At 29.1% G+C, this 7,207-nt stretch overlaps 1 pseudogene; it reads right to left on the reverse strand.

Moving 5' to 3' along the window:
* Positions 1-458: 458 nt before the first annotated feature.
* Positions 459-4,045, reverse strand: LOC127123103 (alpha-L-arabinofuranosidase 1-like; annotated as a pseudogene).
* Positions 4,046-7,207: the final 3,162 nt, after the last annotated feature.

Below are 7,207 nucleotides of genomic sequence, written 5' to 3' on the forward strand. Positions count from 1 at the left end.
ATTATCATCAATGTTATTATTATTATTATTCATATACATGTTATAAACAAAGGATTATTACTCTTGAAATTATTTCAACCAATGTATTTTACTAAATTTGTTTAGAGTTTTATATTTGACATAATATAATTAGTAAAAACACACGTATATTCTATATAAGTCCGATATCTACAGTTTTTGAAGGTAACAAAACTTTCCCTTTCTTTATTTCAATAACCACATCTCTACGGGTCACCATATTTTAATTTTTATTATATATCTAAGATTGCAATGTGTTGTTGTCTCCATTTAGTTTTAATGTATCAAACTTTTTTTGGCTTAAGTACATTTTTTTATTGATTTTGATATTAAAATTCATAAATAAAAAGAAATAGAAATATATAAAATGCATATGGATGGAAAACGAGAAATACTTTAGGTAATAGAATAAAATGTACATATTTATTTCATTTACTCCTTTAAATTAATAAATCAAATGATGTAACTGAATAAGGAGCAAGTTCAACATTCATGTCATTGCTTGCATTTTCAAGTGAAGCTCTTTTGGGTACAATCTGTACATATACAAAATGAAACAAAATCATGTATTAGAATTTTTTTATATATATAATCAATGTTGATTAACCTTAATTTAAACAACTTATAAAAAATTTAAATTAAAACATAAAAAAATTCATTTCAAAATATTACAATATATATCTATGACAAACTACGTATTTTGTTTAAAATAAAGTGTACCTTTGTTGGTTCGGAGAAAGAATTTTCATCCATTTTATTTAAGATGTAAGCATCATTTTTGATGAACCAGATCGTTGCACATTTGATTTAAATTATTTATTAAAATCTCTAAATTTTCAATTGAGCTTCCAAAGTTTACTACCTGCAATAAGTGCACAATCAAATAATTAATAATTAAATACTTTAAATCAAAATATATTCCTTATAAAAAATTTGAGTTATTTTACCTTGACTTTTAGATAATTTTTCCCATCTTGAGAATTTGTATACTGAATTGCAGAAGCAACAATCGAGCTAGAAGAATTGTAGAGAGTTGAATTAAGAAATATTGCTCCATTAGAATCAATGAAAAATTGTTGGAGCCAATAACTTGGAGTTCCATAATTTTGATAAGTGTTGAATACAATTGCATCTGGTATCCAACTGTTTCATATAAAAATATAAATTAAATAAATCATATATTATTTACATACATAAATAATAAATAATAAATAAATGATAAGAAATTAGAAAATTACTATTTGTCATTTGTGTTTACAAAGAGTGGTGCATAAGCAACCATGCTGACGACATCGCTGTAGAAAATTGAAAAATGATTAAAATTTAACTCAAAAAACACAAACTTTATAAATTAAATATCATAAAATTTATATATAATAAAATCTAACCTATTTTTTTCAAGTCCAATAAGAAATGCAGCTTCAGCCACAGCTGCATAAAGGCTTCCATTGCCTGCATCTTCCTTCCAAACAGCATACTCACTAACATATGCCTATAAATTGTAATTAATAAAACATGAGCAAATTTATATATCAATAATATTTTAAATGCCTATTTTACCTTCTAAAAAAATATAATTAATCATTTTTAAATAAATAATTTTTTAATAATAAAACCTTTGGACCGGATCGTGGTGCTTTATCGAATTTGGTATACTGGGAAAACATGTCCTTAGAATTTGTATAAATCTAACAATTGAAAAAAGTATTAGTAATAATGTAAGATACTCAACCTAAACTCAAATTTAATAATTATAAATAAATAATAATAATATTAATAGTAATAATAATAAATTGAAAAAACAATTAATAATTAAATCAGCAATATTATTACATGAAAATCATAAAGGTCTGCAGGATGATTTAATGGATATTGAGAACCATCACAATTTGAGATAATTTGAATATCAGGATATCTATCTTTTATAGCTTTATAGAACTCGAGATAATTTCCTTGATAGTTATGTTTACCACAATCTTCATTCCCAACTCCAACATATCTCAAATCAAATGACTTTGGATGTCCCATGGAAGCTCTAAGAGAACCCCATTTTGATTCTGGAGAACCTCTAGCAAACTCAATACCATCTAGAGCTTCCTAATAATTAATGATCAAAAAGTATAAATAACAATTAATTAATTAATTAATTAATTAAAAATATAAATATAATCTAGATAATAAAAATAATATTAAGGAAATTATACTTGTACAAATGGTGAAATTGCAGACGTATTAATTTCATCATGATGACTAATACCATTATTAAACACCCATATTGGATATGCCCCAAGATCCTCTGATAACTGTTTAACAAACAAAAAATTATTAATTTTTAATTTAATAAAAATACAATTAATATTTAAAAATAGAAAAGAAAAATTACTTGAAGCCCTTCAAAATAACCAAATCCATCATCGGTCCAATACTTCCATATATCATTATAGTGGCCAGGTCTCTCTTCCCATGCTCCAACTGTATCTTTCCATCTAAATGCATATTTAAGGTAATCTCCTTCAACATAACAACCACCTATATAAAAAAATATAATATATATTTATCACTTAATAAAAAATTTAATGAAAAAAGATGGAAAAGAATAAAAAAATTCCATTAAAAAAATAATTATTCGCAGTGATTCCAACTCAATATTATTGTATCATACCTGGGAATCTAAAAGTTTTTGGCTTTAAATCTGCCACCATTTGAAAAAGGTCATTTCGAAAACCATGACCCTGTTGTGTCCAATAATGATTAATGAGATAAATTCTTATAAAAGAGAAAAAATTAAATAATCTAAGAATAAATAAATATAAATATAATTTTATGCATAATATACCTTATATGTATCTAAAGGCATGGCTGAGATTTGATCTAACCATAATACTCCTTTTTTGTTTGTTGTTATTTGTAGGTTCGAATTGTGATTAGTGCTTTTGGCTTCAAGAATTATTTCCATCTTACTCCACTTTGTAGCATTAACTCCAGAAGCTCTGATGTTGATTCATTAATAACTTAATAATTAGTTTAATTTTGTTTCACAATAATAAAATTAATGAACTTTTATTAATGAACAAGACGTTGTTTCAAAAAATTAATTAAAGAAATAGAATTATAACCTTATTTTGGTTGAAGCTAATTGACACCATTATCAGATCCAACAAATGAAATTTGTAAATTAATTCGACCAAGTGATCTAACATAGAATACTACTTTATATTTCTTCCCTTCCTCGATATTCTGATTATATAAAACATTGTAAAAAATATTATGAATACCTTTAATTTTTCATATGATAAATAAAATGTTGTATTAATTGATACTCACCATTCCCCAAAAACCAGGATTGGAAATACCAACACCACCACGTGGACAAGATTTTCTATGACAAAGAACATCCATACGTAATGCAATTTTATTACGCTCAAAACAAGAAGAATGTTCCGTTGATACAATAATGGATGATTGATTTTCTCCAATAATTGTCCACGGATAAATATTTGAGGTCCCATTAATGGAACCTTCTGCTTCAAAACCTGAAACATTAATTTACAAAAGATATAATATAATGCAATAGATCTAACAGTTGAAAAAATATTAAAATGATAAAAAAAACTAACATAAATTTTCAAAGAAAATACATGAAACTTGTCTCTTATTAGAAAAATAAATTCAAAGGTGAATTTTTTCTGTGCGAATATATATACCTCGATTATTCACAAGTTCTGCCCATAATCCTCCAGCTCCCGCATGATTAATCTCCTGAAAAATATATATTACATCAATGTATTATAAGATAACACTACCAGAGTACTTTATCTGGAATCATTAAATTTATTAAGTATATTGAACTGTAGTTTACTTCAAAAAATGCTCCAAAAAATGTATCTGGAATAAGCCTTCCAGAACCAGCATCAATTACTAGTTTTGATGTGATCTCATTGGCATTAACACCATAGTGGCATGTAGAAATAACCAAAAACACGCCTAAATATAAAATAAAATAAGTGAGAGAACTTAAGAAAGACATTGTAAATTTGTAATGTATTTTTGTTAATCATTTTCACTCGTATTTATCAAGGAAGAACAATCTATAAATTGAAGATAGTGATAAGGATGATGAGTTGTTAACAATATAATATATAAGTTGGATGTTTTCTATTTTTAAATTAGATTGTTATGTACTAACGTGTAAAATATTCTCATCATACCTCATAATGGATTATTGTGCAACTCTGTCAATAAACAATTAATATATATTATTTTTACATCTATTGCATAAATGGGACATCTTTCCCCATCCATCACTTGTCTTTCAGGTATGAACACGGTACGAACTTAATTCACTATTGGAATATCTTTCCCCTCCTACTACCTCTAACATGTTCTAGACACGGGTCACTGAATCAATTATCGAATGGAACATCTCTCCACTTCCAATATCTCTTACATGAGCTAGACACTCTAATATATATTATATTTCCTTCCCTGGTCACCATTTATCATAGTCAGACTCGATTCATATATGCAAATGTCATTCACTCTCGACTATTTTTGAAAGCTTTGGGCATCTATAAAGCCATAATATTCCTCGCACAGTTCTAAAAAAAATTCCTTCAAAATCGATAGTTCGTCACATATACCAACTAGGGTATTCTCTAGTTCCCTAATATCACATTCTTTACCGACCATTTACAACACATACCGACTAGGGCTTCTATCGTGTCTGAATGTCATGTATCTAGGTTAATTCCCCTTTGTAAACCTAGTTTTATCTCACATTCTTTCACTAGCCTACTAGGGTTCGCATATTAACCAATTAGACCAATAAGAGTCTATACTTTCAAAGCTTATCTAATTATGGTGTATGCTTTTATCGACTTACCTATTAGGGCTTTATTCATGCATATAAATTTTAGTCACAATTAGTCGTGAATGAGGCATAAAAGTATGTTAACACATCCTAAGTACATGTCATTGCACCATAGCCACACAACTAAGGCATACAAGTGAAAATCATCAAAGTTACATAAGGTGTAGTCAGTTACACTAAAGGTGTTGCACTAACTCTTTGTCCTAAAAATATGCAAATTTTAGAGATGGTAACCGATTACACTTTTGGTGTAACCGGTTACACCAACTTGTTGTTTCATAAAAAAAATGAGTTTTCAGGGGTGGTAATTGAATACACCAAAAGTGCAATCAGTTACACCTGCAAATGTTTTCTGAATTTCCCAAAATCCATCAATTTTTCATACAAACCACAACTAACATATTACATGCATTAATTCTCATCAATTATAATACATGAAAAATGTTTAGAGGTGAAAACTTGTCATCACTCAACAAGATCATATATTTCACACTCGAGATCTTTATTGCATATGCAAGCTTCATCTATGAACATATGGTGAACACCCTTAACACCTTAGGCCCATCAAGGATTCATGAAATTTTAGATTACCAACATAGATTGCAACAAATTCACAGCGATCATATTCTCCCACATACATGTATCTTTACAGTCTATCAATCCACGTTGCATGAAATTTCCCTAACCCTGACATGCAATTTCCTATAAAGGAATATTCCCCCAAAGTGATAACTACCTAGAACCCCACCTTTAAGCTAATGAAACCTTAGCTTTGAGATTGATGATGATGATCTTGGGTGTTAGAAACTTCCACTATTTTCCTTGCATTCAAGGTTCCAACCAAGATTCTCAAGAGTTTGATGAATTGTGGAAATGATGATGAAAATTTATGATTAAAAGTTTCCTTGTTGCTTTTTCTTCAAGAAACTACAATTTCTTCACATATGCAAGTTGAATTGAAGAAGTTGAGCAAGAACTTTTCCCGTTACTTCCTGAAGGAACTCGCCTCTCCCTCGTCTCTTTATCTATCTTTCTTAAAATTTGATTTAAAAGATAGAATGGAAGTAAAAAAATGAGGGATTCTTATTTCATTTTTCCATAGAGAGTTCACATGCACAAAGATTTAATTACCCGTGTAATCCATTATAATTCACTATTGACAATGTTGATATCTTAATCGTGGTTTAAAAAACTTCATTAGGGTTCATCTCCTCATTAACAAGAGATTATACCAATAATAGACAATGATCATGTTATTATAGAACGTACGCCATTAAATCCTCCCCCTTAATTAAAATTTTTTCCTCAAATTTAGAGATTTACACGAACAAATGAAGGTACAAATCTTGCATCTCCGATTCCAGTTCCCACGTGGCCTCGTCCGGGTGTGATTCTTCCTAAAGGATTTTAACGATGTGGGTTTATTTCTTCCTTAACTCTTAGATGGCACAATCCATTATACTTCGTGGTTGAGGTTCGAAGAAGAGAACAAATTTTACTCAACCATGTATGGAAAAATAAGTAGAAGCGAATCCATAATGAATTAGGATGAATTGGTAACCCTCTCTTATGAACTTCCCTTATAATTGATCATCTCAAATAGGAATCATTTGGTACACAAATCCTCTAGTTAAATAGGAGAATTACATCCATGTCTTGATTGAAACTAAAATAATCAAACCTAGATTGCAACTTCAAATCCAACAACTGACTTTGCCAAATCCTCTCCGTCATGTCACATGTAATACTCGGGTTGATAATTAGGATACAATGCTAATTATAAGTCCATGCAAACTAAAGATCAATATTTTGAAACCTTTCCAATAGCTCTAGCTCTAACACCATCAATTTAGCCATACACATTTCCTTCCTGGGTGGTACTTCAACTAGAAATCATAATTTTTCACATATTCCATCCATCTCCTTTGCCGCATATTCAATTACTTTTGAACAAAGAGCTATTTCAGGATCTTATGACCGGTGTACATTTCAAAATGAAACCCATACAAATAATGGAACCACATCTTGAGTGAAAAAACAATAACAGCTAACTCAAGATCGTGCGACTGATAGTTCTCTTTATGAGGCTTCAACTACTGAGACACATACACTACAACCTAACCATTTTTTATTAGGATACCTCTTTATCCCTCCTATGAAGCATTAGAAAATACTTCATAAGATTGATTAGGATTAGGAATTATTAGAACGGGAGTGGTGGTTTACTTCTTTTTTAACTTGATAAAACTCCGTTTGCACTCTGAATTCCAAGGAAACAAAATATCTTTTCGAGTGAGTCTAGTCATTGGCAATTCCAAT

Source organism: Lathyrus oleraceus, chromosome 2, assembly GCF_024323335.1.
Source record: "Lathyrus oleraceus cultivar Zhongwan6 chromosome 2, CAAS_Psat_ZW6_1.0, whole genome shotgun sequence".
Taxonomy (NCBI): Eukaryota; Viridiplantae; Streptophyta; class Magnoliopsida; order Fabales; family Fabaceae; genus Lathyrus; species Lathyrus oleraceus.